Raw genomic sequence first — 17,052 nt, 5'->3', positions numbered from 1 at the left:
AAGGCACAGAGTAGCAAGTTGGATAAAGAAGCAAGATCCAACTGTATGTAGTCTTCAAGAGGACCGTCTGACATGAAATGACACCCACAGACTCAAAGTAAATAAGTGGAGAAAAATCTATCAAGCAAACAGAAAACAGAAAAAAGTAGGAGTTACTAGTCTAATTTCAGACAAAACAGACTTTAAACCAACAAAGATCAAAAACAACAAAGAAGAGCATTACATAATGGTAAAGGGTCCAATTAAACAAGAAGACATAGCTATTGTAAATATATATGCACCCAACACAGGAGCACCCAGATTCATATAGCAAGTTCTTAGAGACCTGCAAAGAGACTTAGATAACCACACAATATTAGTGGGAAACTTCAACACCCCACTGCCAGATCACTGAGATAGAAAACTAACAAAGATATTTGGGACCTGAACCTGACACTTGACCAAATGGGCCTAAACAACATCTACAGAACTCTCCACACAAAACCAAAAGAATATACATTTGTCTCATCTGCACATGGCACATACTCTAAAATTAACCACACAGTTGGCCATAAACAACCCTCAGCAAATTTAAAAAAGACCCAAATCATGCCAAACACACACTCAGACCACAGTGCAATAAAAATTGAAATCAGTATGAAGAAAATCATTCAAAACCACACAACTACACGGAAATTAAACAACCTGCCGCCAAATGACTTTTGGGTAAATTATGAAATTAAAGCACAAGTCAAGTAATACTTTGAAACGAATGAGGACAAAGATACACTGTACTAGAATCTCTAGGAAACAGCTAAAGCAGTATTAAGAGAAAAGCTTATAGCACTAAATGTCCACATCAAAAAGGTAGAAAGATCACAATTAACAACCTAACATCATACCTGAAGGAATTAGAAAAACAAGAGTGAAGTAACCCCAAAGCTAGCAGAAGACAAGGAATAACCAAAATCAGATTTGAACTGAAGGAAATTAAGATGCAAAAACCATACAAAAGATCAACAAATCAAAGGGCTGGTTATTTGAAAGGATAAATAAGATTGACAGACTGCTAGCTAGACTGATAAATAAAAAAAGAGAGAAGTTCCAAATAAACACAATCAGAAATGACAAAAGGGACATTACCAATGACTCCACAGAAATACACAAACTCTCAGAGACTACTATGAACACTTCTACGCACACAAACTAGAAAACCTAGAAGAAATGGATAAATTCTTGGAAACATACAACCTCCTATGTTTGAACCAGTAGGCAACTGAATGCCTGAATAGACCAATAACAGTTTCCAAAACTAAATCAGTAATAAAAATCCTACCAACCAGAAAAAGCACAAGACCAGACGAATTTACGGCCAAATTCTACCAGATGTATAAAGAAGAGCTGCTACCATTCCTACTGAACCATTCCAAAAAATTCAGGAGGAGGGTCTCCACTCTAACTACTTGTATGAGACCAGCATCATCCTAATACTGAAACCTGGCAGAAAAAAAAAAAAAAAAAAAGAAAATTTCAAGCGAATACCCCTAATTAACATAGACACAAAAATCTCCTACAAAATGCCAGCAAATTGAATGCAGCAGAACATCAAAGAGCTAATCCACCATGATTAAATAGGCTTTAACCCTTGGATGGAAAGTTGGTTCAACATACACAAATCAATAAATGTAATTCACTGCATAAACAGAACTGAAAACAAAAACCACATGATCACCTCAATAGATGCAGAGAAGGCTTTTGATAAAATTCAACATCCCTTCATGTTACAAACCCTCAACAAGCTAGGCATTGAAGAGACGTACCTAAAAATAATAAGAGCCATCTATGACAAACCCACAGCCAACATCATACTGAACAGGCAAAAGCTGGAAGCATTCCCCTTGTGAACTGCAACAAGACAAGGATGCCCACTCTCACCACTCCTATTCAAATAGTACTGGAAGTCCTAGCTAGAGCAATTAGGCAAGAGAAATAAATAAAACCCATCCAAATAGGAAGAGCGGAAGTCAAATTATCCTTGTTTGCCAACAATATGATTCTATATCTAGAAAACCCCATAGTCTCTGCTCAAAAGCTCCTAGATCTGATAAACAACTTCAGCAAAGTGTCAACATATATAAAACCAATGTACAAAAATCACTATCATTTATATACATCAACAGCTTCCAAGCTGAGAACCAAATCAAGAATGCAACCCTATTCACGAACACCACAAAATGAATAAAATACCTAGGAATACAGTTCACCGGGGAAGTGAAAGATCTCTACAATAAGAATTACAAAACATTGCTCAAAGAAATTAGAGATGACAGAAACAAATGGGAAACATTCCATGCTCATGAATTGCAAGAGTCAATATTGTTAAAATGACCATACTGCCCAAAGCAATTTGCAGATACTATGCTAATCCTATCAAACTACCAACACTACTTTTCACAGGACTAGAAAAAAACTATTTTAAAATTCATATGGAGCTAAAAACAAATAGCCAAGATAATCCTGAGCAAAAAGAACAAAGCTGGAAGCATCATGTTACCTGACTTTGAACTATACTACAAGGCTATCGTAACCAAAACAGCATGGTACTGATACAAAAACAGATGCATAGACCAATGGAACAGAATAGAGAGCCCAGAAATAATGCTGCACACCTACAACCATCTGATCTTCAACAAAGCTGACAAAAACAAGCAATATGGAAAGGACTCCATACTCAATAAATGGTACTGGGCTAACTGGCTATCCATATGCAGAAGATTGAAACTGGACCCCTTCCTTATACCATGTACCAAAATCAACTCAAGATGGATTAAATTTTAAATCTGAAACCTAAAACTTTAAAAACCCTGGGAAATAACCTAGGAAATACCATTCTGGACAAAGGCCCTGGTAAAGACTTCATGATGAAGATGCCAAAAGCAATTGTGACAAAAACAAGAATTGATAAATAAGGCCTAATTAAACCAAAGAGCTTCTGAACAGAAAGGGAAACTATCAACAGAGTAAATAGACAGCCTGGAGCATGGGAGGAAATATCTGCAAACTATGTATCTGACAAAGGTCTAATATCCAAATCTATAAGAAGGTTAAACTAATTAACAAGCAAAAACCAAACAACTCCATTAAAAAGTGAGCAAAGGACATGAATAGACATTTGTCAAAAGAAGTCACACATGTAGCCAACAGGCATATGAAAAAATACTCAGCATCGCTAATTATTAGAGAAATGCAAATCAAAACCACAATGAGATACCATCTCACACCAGTCAAAATGCCTATTATTGAAAAGCCAAAAAATAACAGTTGTTGGCGAGGTTTCAGAGTAAAGAGAATGCTTATACACTGTTGGTGGGAATGTAAATTAGGTTAGCCAGTGTGGAAAACAGTTTGGAAATTTCTCAAAGAACATAAAACAGAACTGCCTTTTGACCCAGCAATCCCATTACTGGGTACATATCTAAAGGAATACAAATTGTTCTATCATAAAGACACACGCATGTGTATGTTCATCATAGCACTCTTTACAATAACAAAGACACGGAATCAATCTAAATGCCCATCAATGATAGACTGGATAAAGAAAATGTGGTATATATACACCATGGAATACTATGCAGTCATAAGAAAGAATGAGATGATGTTCTTTGCAGCAACATGGATGCAGGTAGAAGGCCTTATCCTAAGCAATTTAATGCAGGAAGAGAAAACCAAATATTGCATATTCTCACTTATAAGTGGGAACTCAACACTGAGTACACATGGACACAAAGAAGGGAAAAACAGACACTAGGGCCTAATTGAGGGTGGAGCGGGGAAGGAGGGAGAGGATTAAAAAACTACCTGTTGGTCACTATACTTACCCCCGGGTGATGAAATAATCTGTACACCAAAACCCTGTCACACACAATTTACCTATATAATAAGCCTGCATATGTACGTTTGAACCTAAAATGAAAGTTAAGAATGATGTTCTATAGCACTGTCTTCAAAACTTTACTCTTAGAGCCCATAAGCAAAATCCAATGTACTACTAGTTAACTTTAATCTCCCATTTGAAGTTTCCAGTCTTATAATTCTCACAAAATCTACGCCTCCTAAACTCTAATATCCTTATATACTTAAATAACTCTGAAATAAACTTGGAAGTTCTATCTGTATTCTCATATTTCAACAGTGATTATCTTCCAATAATAAAACAGAACTACTCACTTAGAAGGCTTTTGAAAAAGGCCTAAATGGGGACTAAATTCAAAATGTCTATGTGAGTATTTGTCTATTCAGAATGTATTTTGGCAAGTACGACTGCACAATAGTAGAGTACTCATAATTTGTATTCCCACTATTCGTCTGGCCAAGTTCAAGTTTCCTAAACTCTCAGGTTCTATTATCATCTATGATGGTGATCAATATACCCCGTATTGAGAAGACCAAGCCATGAGTCTGAGCTTCTGCTAAATGCCTTTTCTAATTTAGTTTTTTCAAAGTTTTTGAGCATTCTTTTGGGTTATTCAATAACATGGGGTTCCCTGACATTGTCTTATTCTCTATTCGTTTTTGTTCTTGTCCCTCCAAATGAATTCTAAATATCTGATAGTCAGAAACAGAATTAATTCTCAATAAAATTTTATAGGTATGGGTATAAGTGGGCACGTTGTTCTCTACCAAACCCCTAAACCCAGGAAACAGCCACCTCTAGTTGTCCAGCACTTGGAACAACTCTTCCCAGTGAAATGATAGAAAGAGGCACATTCAAGGAAAAATGATCTGCATTAAAATGGTCACCTATTTTGCTGTGAACAATTTGTCTTGAGACAGTCTTCCCGATATTCCTAAGATTCCCCCTTATTTATCACTTCTCTCTCTGCAGATGTTCAGTCTACCTATCTCTTTCTTCCCCTTACTCTCTCTGCCTGTCCCAAATTTCTGGTTCCCCTAACTTTCAGGCCTCACATTTCCTGAAACTATTCAAATATTTATAGAACACCTCTTATGTGCCAGACCCAATACCAGGCACTAAAAATACAGTCATGAGCAAGATCACCCAACATACACAGAGTAACACAGAACCTACAGAGCTTTCAGTCTAGTGGGGAAAACAATGAAAAACAAGGAATGACAGAGGGTGGAGGAATGCCTGTGGGCAATGGGAGCAGAGAGCAGGAGTAACTGTTCCTGCCTGGAGGGCTTTCTGGTGCTATGATGGGAGATGAGTAAGGAATTAAGTGAACAGGTGAGAGGATATTCTAGAGAGAGCTCGTGAGACAGAACTAGATTGATTTGTTTAAGCAACTAAAAGGAATTCCACATCCAGTGTTACCCACTGTGAGGAGATCTTGGGGGTGGGGCCGGGGAAGAAATAGCCAGCTGAGAGTTTTAAGCTGGGGAGTCATGTGATTAAATTTGCATTTTAGAAGGCTCTCCTCCCTTCTTCCTGAGGACAGACTGAAGAAACATCCAAGCTGGTCTTGAAGGAGAGTGGGATCCTGTAACACAGGTAAAAGATAAAGACTAATGTACTTTCTATGGGGTTGGAGAGAGGTGGTCTGGTTTGAGAAATATTTAGGCAAAAGCATAACTGAAAGAACTTGGTGGCTGATAATAGGTGGTGGTGTGGGAGAGAGAGTAGCTTAAGAGGACACCTGGTTTCTCATGAACGTGGCTGAAAGGCCAGTCAGGCCTTTCCTGGATGGTGGACATGGTGGGAGGAGCAGGCTTGAGTGTGGGGATGCCAAGTTAATCAAACTGAATTTGGATATTGGATTTGAGGTGCCTGGGAGAGAGTGGAGCTCAAAGGAGAGATCATGGCATCTATATAGATTTGTGAATCTTTGGAACAGACAGATAGTAAGTAATTAGAGCCATCAGAATGGGTGAGATAACTAGGAAAATATGAGTTCAGCCAGAAGCCTCTCCTCAGCCCCACCACTTCAGGGACCTGTAAGCATGGCAGCAGCCCTGAGTGAGGGGCAGGGATTCCAGCCGAGGTGCAGAGAGTTTTTAATAGCATTCCCTAAAGTGTAGTTACACTGAAAAATTGTTCCCCAAGAGAAACTACACACACACACACACACACACACACACACGCACACCACACAGTTCCATGCTCAGATAAGTTTGGAGAAATCTATATATTATTTCCCCTGCTTAGAGAATATTAAGGACTGACAAGTTCTGCAGTAAAGACCTTTTTACCTTCATTTAATTCAGTTTTCCCCACAAGACAGCCCTGGCTGGAGATTACTCTGGATCTGAATGTCTCAGGGTGAAGGAAGCGGGAGACAGCTAACTTTCCCAGAGGCATGCCCCCAAGTCAGCACCGCAGAGTGTCATCTATCTGTTCATTTATAAGATGAAAACATTGGGGCCCAGTGATTGCTTCCAAGTTTCATAGTTAGCTAGTGATACATTTGGGTTGTCACATACTCCTTTGACCCAATCTAAGAAAATTCCAGTGATGCAGCATAGTGAAACTAGAAACACATTTTTCAAAATATATTGATCACAGTGTTTCTCAAAAGGCATTCTCTGTGACCTTGAATTTTAATCCTACCTCTGACATGTCTTAGTTGTATGAGCTTGGGCAAATTTTCTAACCTCTTTGAGCGCCTGTTTTCTTGTATATAAATAAGGATGTAACAGTAACTAGTAGGATTATTATTAGGTGTTACCATTAATAAACTGAGGCTGACAGATTGAGACTTGCTCAAGATCTCACAGCTAAAAGAGATAAAGCTGGAACTGAAACTCAGATCTTTGGCTCCAAATGTGGTGTTTCCTGTACTAACCAAATCATTTCTACCAGTGCCCCTGGGATTATGCCTTGGGGACTCACCTTAAGACAGTCTTGCTCTCGAGACAGAGAAGTCTGCAAATGGTGTCCAATTCAAGCCTAGAGACTGGCTGAAGCCAGACAGAGGGAGTATGAAGAGGGGGCAGAGAATCTTCAGAAAGACATTCCAAAGTCTCGGGCCTAGAAAATGTTTAGAAATATTGGTTCCTGTGTTCCCCTCCAGTCTGTCTACCTGAATGGGAAACTGGTGGTGGGGCCAGGCATACCTCTTTTTGAACAAATACACAGTTAATTCTGAGATGCCACCTTGATTGAGAAGCACTGTCCTTTTCTAAGCAAAAATCATTGCCAAATTACCCTAGAATCCACCACCGCTCACAGATCTGTGCCTGAACCAACTTGGTTTTGAAGTTTTCCTTTGTTTCACAAAACTAGTTTAGGGTGGGCTGTGAGAGGAAGCTTCTAAAAAGCCACTGGGAAAGTACTAAATCTCTGAGACTAAAGAGGGCGGACTCAGCCTCACTTCCTCCTTCTTCTCATCTGGGCTTCCTGTCGTCACAGCATGATCATATTTTTTCACCCTTCACTTCTGCTTTTACACAAATAGCCCCGGATATCTGTGTTACCAGCCTTGTCTCAGCCACCTCAAGGATAATCACTAAATTCTGCCTAAAGGACTGAGGAACGGTGCCTGGAAAAGGTAAGGTTGATGACGTTTTAACTTGGCTTGCTGTCTAATGTGGGGTAGGGCGTATTCTTAGGGGTCTCCATATACCTCTCTAGTAACCATAAAATCTCCGGCAACTTCTCTTTCACAAATATTTAGTGTACAAAGTGAAAAAGATTAGCAAGATCCTAGTAACATCCCCAAAGGCAATCAGGCCAGAAATACTTTTACTTAATCAGGTTCCCATTATCTAAATCTCTGAGTCGAGGCATTCGCATGCCTTAATTGCTTCAGAGCTTGAATTACTCTGTGTAGTAATTCCTGATGCCTGGAGCTTTCTATGTGAGATGACATTGGGGAGATTTCCTATGTGCTCTGGTCTTCAGAAAATTGGTCTTGTGATTTTAAGGTGAGGAAAGAACCCACAGCCAGAGCTGTCTTTAGAAAGACAGCTAGAAGACACAGTTCTTTTTCATTTGAGAAAATTTCAAAAGTAAATTTAGTGACTCCCACTGTGGTTCTTCAAAGCCACTAAATAGAAAGGTGGCTAAAAATCAAAACACCAGGATGTGCTCAGTAACTGTATTTTAAAAGGTGAAAGCTAGACATCTCTAAAGGATGCATAGATTGTTGGCTTTTAAGGAGCAGGAAGCACATTGTGATCCTCAGCATTTCCCCAAATTATCCTTGGTGTACAAAACATGACCACTGATAAATGTAACATGAAATGCACGTATAAAATGCAATCCCCAAAACTTGATACTGCAGTAATTTCCAATCATGTGCTGTAACTAATGACTGAGGTTGCATGGACTCAGCAAAGTGTTAGCAGAGCTTGGGTCCTGACTCTCTGTGACCACCATAGGAAACTCTAAGAGCTTTCTTCTTCCAAGACCTGTGAGAATTTCACTTGATTATGCCCTGGAGCAGAAAGGAGAAAGTTCTCTTTGACTACACCCACCCATCTAAGTACGAGGATTGGGAACAGGGCAGAGGGCTCTAGATTTCCAAGAGGGGTGGGGACGGGGAGAGGGCTCTGGATTCCCAAAACACCTCAGAGTTTATTGAGCCTTGTATTAAAAAAATAAAAAACAGTCTTTTAAATAAGTTCACTTAATAATCAAGTGGTAGGTGCCTCCTGAGGCCAGGCACTGTGCTTTGGGAATTGTGGGGGAGGGAGATGAAAAGGTAGAAGGAGAATATTTGTCTAGCAAACAGTCCTACTCTTAAGGAACTCCCATGGGAGATAAGAGATATCGTACTATGCATGTGCTTTGGAAGAAAGCTGAGAAAAAGCAAACTCCCAGCTGCTGGACAAACAAAGAGGTTTTGCTTTCTCAATCTTGAGGAGAATCTGTACTATTTTGAAATTGTGGTTGAATGGGAGCAAAGACTGAACTGAAACATTATTTCCTGTGATGTTTCCTGTGTGGGCCAGTTAAGAACATTTAACTTTTAAATGAAAGGATTGGGTACCTTTATATTCATGAGGAATGATTCCAAGTTCATGCCTTCACAGCTATGGTTACCACCACCTAAGTGACCTCACCTTTGTTCACTGACAAGAGGCACAAACTGGAAAGGACAAAGTCTGTTGGTCCTTGGTTTTTGTGCCCTCTGATTGACCTCTGACTGCACAGAGGCCCTCGGACTCTGGTTCTCCTTTCCCACTCCCACGCCATGGCCAGATATGGCACTTGGTGCTGGAGATACAGGATAACAGAAAAGATTATCATCTGAAAGGAGTTGTAGAGTTTATTATGGATGACAGTCACAGCAATATACAAATACAGTGCAATGTGCTCTTTTCTATAATAGATGGAGAACGTGCACAAACTGTAGGAGGAGTTAGGAGTGTGCCAAAAACTGCCTGGAGAGGTGACTGGTGGGTTCACTTTCACAGAAGTATGGGTTTGCTATGGAGACATTCTAGACCAAGGGTGCTGTATATTCAAATTCAAAGAAGTGTGTACCTCCAGGCATGTTAGAAATGAGAGAAAGCAAGTGAGACTGCAGTGTAACACACCATGTTTACAGAGCCACATGAAGTGGAAAGCCCTTTCTCCTACTTGGCACCAGAAAGTGGAGGGCAAGATCGCTGACCAGGCAGGTCCTAGATCCAGCTCTGGGTGGGGCTATGCCCACCATGTTCACACGACAGAATTGATGGGATGTGGGGTTGAAATGAGGGAGAAGAGGCAGGTTTTTGCCACCTCAACCTAGATTTTCACTTAGAGCAGAAGGAAGGGTGGAGCTTCTTGTGAGGTTACAGCCATTGTTTTCAGCTTAGCTTCTGTTCCAGGAAGTACTGCATTGATTCAGTTATAGTGGTTTGTTCTGCGTTCCTAGATTAGTCAGCCTAGGGCACTTCTTGTACCGAGCAAGCATCCACTGTGTGTAGATCACCCTGGGCCCTAGAGACTGGGCACCTGTCCTCAGGAAGCTCCTAGGACCCATCTGCCACTGCAGGTGCAGAGCACTGAAGCAAAGTAACCCAGAGAAAGCAGACAGCTATGCAGAGCAGGACTCCAGCATGGCTGCTGGGGCAGAGGAGGGAAGGATTGAGCTGGAGGTTAGGTGGTCAGTTTGGGAAGGCTGTCTGGAGGTAGGTTTTGGGAAAGAGAAAGACATGCATTTGCAAAGCCAGTGGATGACCACTCAGAGTAAAGGCCAGGAATCTCTATGCTGAGAGTTAGAGGTGAGTGCTCTCTCTTCGTTATCCATTTCATAAGCACACAGTAGAATTTGTACCCAAGCAATAGCATCAATATGTCATAGCTCTGACCAAGAATTGTTGTAAAAGAAAATATGACACAAGCATACATTTTTATAATCATTTAAAAAAAGAGTGCTATGTTCCAAGAATTAGAATATTGGTACATAAAGCAAAGTTAGAGATTATTTAGATTCAAATAAAGTATCTAACTCACAATGAGAGCCAATAAATGGGAGCTGTTGCAACTGTCCAATCTGCTTACTTTTCAGGTAAAATGACTTGTCCAAAAATCATAAAATTACTTAATAGTTATTTAGAATGTCTTCTGATCCTCTATGGCATGCTCTTTCTTCTACATTATACTATAGTCCCTTTTCTAAGAGATTTTTTATTAAGTAAGCATCATTAGACTGTATTCTTCATTTACATAAATTCCTAGTGCATTTTAACATAAGCAAACATAAAAATACCACTTAATTGTAAATGTAATTGATCTTAAGCTACTATGCTAGCAAACTAAATACTTAACATATATTTTATTTTCCAAACCTTTTTGTTTGGCCTTTTCTATTTCAGGAGAACTAGATTGAGAAATAGGGGTAAGAAATGATTTTAATGCCTCATATCTTTTAAAACGTGTTAAAGTTTACTTGTTAAAGTAAATTTGAACTTATGGCTTACTTTATATCAGGAGCAAATAAAGGCATTCAAGAATTATTCCATGGTTTAGTCTTCTTAAAATAACTATTGTAGAATCTCAGTATTTATAACATAGAAGACAAATTGTAATGATTTTGAGATGAGAATCCCTTAGATCATTTATTTATTTCCCATCTCTTTAAAAAAATAATGACCAAATTCAGACTGATAAAAAGGTTGAAAAAATATTATGAAAAATTTCTAAATCCTTTTCACCCAGATTTCCAAAATATTAACATTTTACTTCATTTGTTTATTCTCTGGCTCTCTCATTTGACAGTAATTAGTAACTTGATTGACGCCCTTTCCCCTAAGTATGTTAGTGTATATTTCTACAAACAAATGCATTCTCTTATACAACTACTTTACAATGATCAAAACCAGGAAATTAACACTTATGCAATATAATTAACAATCTATGTACTTTATTCAGATTCCACCAATTACCTCTTTAATATTCTTTATAGCAAAAGGAAATTTCTAGTCACGCATTGCCTTCAACTGTCACTTTTGTCTCCTTTAGTCTGGAACACTTCCTGAGTTTTTCTTGCCATTGATATTCTTGAAGAGTAAGGTCAGTTATTTTTTAGAATGTTTCTCCATTTGGGTTTATCTGATGTTTCCTCATGATTAGATTCAGGTTATTTAAATTTTTGATAGGAATACCAACAAAGTGGCTTTTCTTATCCCACAAAGAGTCTTGCTTAATCTGAGCATAGCCAGCCTGCAGACACCATGGACAGGCCTCTAGCCGAGGGACCCTGTATGTAAAGTTCTGCATATTTCTACCTAGGAGGACGGAGAACCTCTGGTCTCTTGACTCTGTAACAGTGCTAACTGTTTTAGGTAACTGTTCCTGATTTAGGAAGTAAGCTTATTAGAAGAGTCCCTGTCCCACCTCAGCTGTTATTAGTATCTTGCTAAGCTCCCACATGGGAGGCAGTGAGCTTCCAAGATCATCTGGATTTGTCTTTCTTCACTTTTTCTCTTTTCTTCTTCCTTATTTCTCTCTTCTTCTATAAATCACCAAATCCTCTCCCCTAACAGCGGCCTAGAAGAAACAAAATTTTTATCAGATTACAATTTTAGGAAGGAATAAGATAACAGATATTCCTTGATTAGTTGATGGAGAGATGAGTGGACACGAATACATGAGAGTTGATGCTTTGGCTTCGTTTTATTTTACTCCTACTTCTTCCTCTACAACTGCTTATTACTCTTCAAAAGGACGTACAGCGATAACTTTGATTGCACCTCAGCCACTGCTCACAGGAGTTCAAACAAGCTGATGAAAAATGGAAGGTCTTCTCCTGGATGCTCAACACATTGCACCAAATGAGTTGGGAAGTAATAGGCACAAAACCAGAGCCTGGGACGGTGGAAAGAGCATGGGCTTTGGAGGCTGAAAGAACTTGGCCTTCACCCTGCCTTTGATGATTCTTAGCTGGGTGACCTTGTGCCAGTCCTCGGCTTCTCTATTTGCAGAATGGGGCTAATGACAACTAAGTTGTCAGGCTGATTTGAGGATTATAAATAAGACATTTATGAGGAACTTAGTTATTTTGTGGGATTCAGTGAACTATCTATTATGTATCTAAGTTTGTTTGAGCAAGGCCTAAATTTTGAGCCCTCACTGGGGCAGATTTTCGCTCCTATTTAGAAAAACTTTTTCTTAATCACAGCCTCAATTGTCTTTGCTAAGGAACAAAGACTGCCACAGGCTCTGTGTAGGAAGGGATAGGGAGCTGTAATTACCTTGCGAATGCTCTTGTATGTAAATTGACAATCTGTATATAGAGAAATGTATATGGAGAAGTGTCTGGAAAGACGTTTGCCAAAATGCTAATGATGGTTATCTCTGGGAGGTGGGATTTCAGAAGATTTTATGCTTTCTTCTTTATACTTTTCTTTATTTTTTAAATGTAGAATTTTTTTTAAAGAAAGCATGCTTACATTTGCTTTCTATTGCTGGATTTTTCAACTTTTCCTAATAGGTTTGAATGGAGTAAGAAATGTGTTCTAATAATATATATTCTCAATCTTAGCTTACAAAGGTGTTTCTCTACCAAACACTTCCATTCACTGAAAGAAAACAATTTATGCATCTTAAAGAAACTTTGCTTACATTTGCCTTTTATTGCTGGGATTTTCCAACATGTCTTAACAGATTTCGGTGGAGAAAGAAATGTGTTCTAATAACGTATTCTCAATCTTAGCATAGAAAGGTGTTTTTCTATTAAATGCTTTTCTTCACTGAAAGGAAGTCTTACAGAAACTGTACTTGCATTTATTTATTTATCTTTTATTACCGAAATTTAAAATTTTCAATTTGTCCTAATAGGTACAAATGGAAAAAAAAAATGTGCTTTTCTTTATTGTTTGATTTCTTTTTGTTTTTTTATTTTTTTTACAAATGGCACACAAAACCTCTTTTTAAAATGTATGAAACAAGCAAGGGATTATTCTTGCCCCGTGTATATTTTATTCCTAAAAATCTGTTAGAAGCTAAGGGTTACCCTTAGGAATGGACTGGTAGGTAAGCTCTGAACTTGATCTTTCAGTGAGTTTTCACTGAATAAGGCAGATACTCAGGGACTGAGCCATCCTGGAAATAGTATCTCATTTAGCCCTCAGAACAACCTCTGAGGTAAGTATTAATAACCCTATTTCAAAGATATAGTGAAAGACAGGTTAAGCAAGTTGCCCAAGGTCACACTTCTGATAAGTAGTACTACCAGAATTCAAAACTAGACCTGTCTGATTCCAAAGCTAGTGTTTATCAAACTGTGTTCCACAGAATACTATGTTATTTGACCTGTTAATAAGTGATCTCCAACATAAAACTAGGTTTGTAGTTATATAAACATATTTTTCTCTTAGAGACGCACAGCGCACATTAGCATATAACAAGTTTTTCTCTTACACTGTTTTTTTTCTTTATCTTGGCTTTTGTTTGAGGAGCACTTATTAATATCTCATAAGCGTAATGGTCTATGTAGCACCAAAGCTGTCTTATGTGGCTCCAGACTAGCTTGTAATATTGGATCAGATAAGGCTGAAGATGAAGAACTGATAGAGGTTCTTTTTTTTTTAACTTAAAAAATTTTTTAAATAGAGACAGGGTCTCTCTATGTTGTTCAGGCTGGTCTTGAACTCCTAGGCTCAAGGGCTCCTCCCACCTCAGCTTCCCAAATGGCTGGGATTACAGGTGTGAGCCACCACGGCCAGCCTGATAGAGGTTCTTGAAGCCTCTATCCAACCTTAACCACTTCTAAGCTTGATTAAATTCAAGAGTAGATTACATGGTGCTGTTAGTACAGGTCAAAAAAAAGACAGGGATGGAATTAGAAATCCACAGGTTCTACCAGCTCAAGCCCATTGGAGGAAACTAAAGGGCAAAGTTGATCCCTAACCTCCATGTTGAGTTGTGGAAGGTAGCCACAGTTAAGTGCAGCTTGGTCACGCAGGTTTCCTGGAAACTGATGTTGGTGGCTTTTTGCATAGAACCATGAGTCATGCGGCTAAGAGTCATAGACTTTGACTGTGGGAGGGGTGTCAGTTCCTCTAGATGGTAGTTGGAAGGGGTGGGAGGCTTAATCACTGCCCAGTAACAGTGAAGAAGGGGAAGGGGAAACGGAGCAGCATTCTCTCTGGGGCCCTTATGGCATGTGGCAAAAGTAGTGACAATCTTCACCAGGTGAGAAGATTTTCTTACTCAATTTAGTATGAGTCTGGAGAGGTAGAAAGTGGGAGAGGAAGGAAGAAGAGGTTCTTTTTCCTGTCTGTGAAAGAAAGAATCAGTAGGAATGTCCCTAAGTTTGTGGGCACCTAGCCAGCTGGTGCTCTGTGGACAATCAGGTTACACGGGCCTGAACTAATTGTCACAGGATACCAGGATGTTGGGGCTGATGTGACTCTAGGAGGCATCTGGCTCAATTCCTTTCTGTTACTGATGGGTAAGTTAGTTATTTTCCTATGTCCAAAATATCAGTTTATTAACAGACTAAAAATTCAAGCCCAAGGCTCTTGACTCTGCAGTGTCATGTTCATTCCACTACATCAGATAATTCTGAGGTAATGAGGCTTTGAGAATTCAAAGATGAATAGCATAGATCCTATCCTCAAGGAGCTCACATTCTAGTGAGGGAATAGTCGCTTATAAAACAAAATGGTTAGTACAATGGCAGAGGTACACAGGTATTACAGATACTCCTTAGGGCAAGTGAGGGTTGGGTGTGAAGACTTAGACACAAACAGAGAGGACTTCCTGGAAAAGTGACACATCATTAGGATGATGAGTAACTAACCAGAATAAGAGGCCAGAAAGAAAAGAGAAAATTTCAGCAAAGAAGCACATTACCAAAGTAAGGAAGGAAGCATTAAGACAAGGATTCAATATTGCTTTGCTAAATTTTAAAGTATAATACAGGGGGTGTTGCCATGAGTGTGGAGTGATGGACAGGAGCAAATTAGGAGGGGCCTTTGATGTAAGTGTACATGCATAAATCCATCACCACAGTCAAAACACTGAGCGTATGCATCACTCACCACAGATTGTTGTGGCCTTCTGTAATCCCTTTCTCTCACCCTTCCCTGCTCCCTCTCTACTCACCTCCTGCCCTCCCCCATCTTCATCCTCAGACAATCATTGATCTGCTTTCTGTTGCTATAGATTAGTTTTCATTTTCTAAAATGTTATGTAACTGGAATCATACAGAATGTACTCTTTTTTATTTAACTTCTTTCACTCACCATGATTATTTTTACATTCACCTGTGCTGTAGAGGGTAACAACAGTTCATTCTTTTTAATTGCTAAGTAGTTTCCATTGTAAAATTATACCACTATTTATTTATACATTCACTTGTTTATGGACATTTGGGTTGCTTCCAGTTTGGGCTATTACAAATAAAAGTACAAAACTATGAACCTTCCTGTACTAGTCCTAGTATGGACATATGCTTTCATTTCTCTTGGGTAAATACCTAGGAGTAGAATGGCTGGATCATATGATAAGTATATGTTTAACTTTGTACAAAACCAGCAAACTGCTTTTGAACATGGTTATACCATTTTACATTCCCACCAACAGTGTATAAGAGTTCCAGTTTCACTACATCCTCGCCAACACTTGGTGTGTTCAGGTTTTGAAAACATTTTAGCCATTCTAGGAGATGTGGAGTGGTATCTTACCATGGTTTTAATTTGCATTTCCTTAATGACTAATGAAGTAGAGAATTTTTTTCATGTCCTTATTTGCCATCCATATAGTATCTTCTTTGGTGAATTGTCTGTTCTGATCTTTTGCCCATTTTAAAAATTGGATTGTTTATTTTCTTACCATTGAGCTTCAAGAGTTGTTTTTATACTCTGGATACATGCCTTTTATCTCCTGTGTGATTTGGAAATATTTTTTCCCTTCTGTGCCGTGTCTTTTCATTCTCTTAACAGTGTCTTTTGAAGAGCAGAAGTTTTTAATTTTGAAGAAGTCCAATTTATCAACTTATTGTGCTTTTGGTGTCTTATCTGAGAACTCTTTGCATAACCAAGATTGCAAATATTTCCTTCTGGAGAATTATAGTTTTGGATTTTACCTTTATATCTATGATTCATCACTAGTTACGATTTCATATGGAGAGAGGTATAAATGCAAGTTCATTTTTGCATATTAATAGACAATTTTTCCAGCACCATTTGTTCAAAAAAGTATTCCTCATTCTGTAATGTATTAATTTTGTATTTTTTTTGAAAATCAGTTGTCCATATACATATGGACTCTATTCTGCTCTCTTGATATATTTATTTAACACCAGTGCTGTGCTGTCTTTATTGTTGTAGTTTTATAGAAAGCAATATAATTAGGTAGTGTTTGTACTCCAATTTTGTTCTTTATCAAACTCATTTTTACTATTCTGTCTTTTGCATTCCCAAATGAATTTTAGAATTAATTTCTTGAAGTCTACAAAAAATTCTGCTGTAATATTGATTGGGATTACAATCTATAGATAAATTTGGAAGAATTGACATCTTAAAAATATTGAATTCCTGGTAGATGGACGTGGTATATCTCTCCATTATTTGCATCTTTTCAATTTCTTTCAGCAATGTTTGTTTTTAAGTTTTCAGTGTACAATTCTTTCACAACTTTTGTCAGATTTATGCCTAAGTATTTCATATATGATG

The 17,052-nt window shown here is 38.5% G+C and overlaps 1 protein-coding gene across 1 annotated transcript in view; it reads left to right on the top strand.

Moving 5' to 3' along the window:
- The first annotated feature begins 5,124 nt into the window (after positions 1–5,124).
- The window catches only part of CD53 (CD53 molecule), a 29,042-nt gene continuing 17,114 nt past the window's right edge, over positions 5,125–17,052 (top strand). The window contains exons 1-3 of the mRNA XM_004026319.4: positions 5,125–5,227; positions 5,409–5,491; positions 7,395–7,487. The gene's annotated coding sequence lies outside the window, so the exon portion shown is untranslated. The remainder of the gene's footprint in view (positions 5,228–5,408; positions 5,492–7,394; positions 7,488–17,052) is intronic.

This window comes from Gorilla gorilla, chromosome 1 (genome assembly GCF_029281585.2).
Source record: "Gorilla gorilla gorilla isolate KB3781 chromosome 1, NHGRI_mGorGor1-v2.1_pri, whole genome shotgun sequence".
In the NCBI taxonomy this organism is placed as follows: Eukaryota; Metazoa; Chordata; class Mammalia; order Primates; family Hominidae; genus Gorilla; species Gorilla gorilla.
This window is presented reverse-complemented; position numbering and strand designations above follow the sequence as displayed.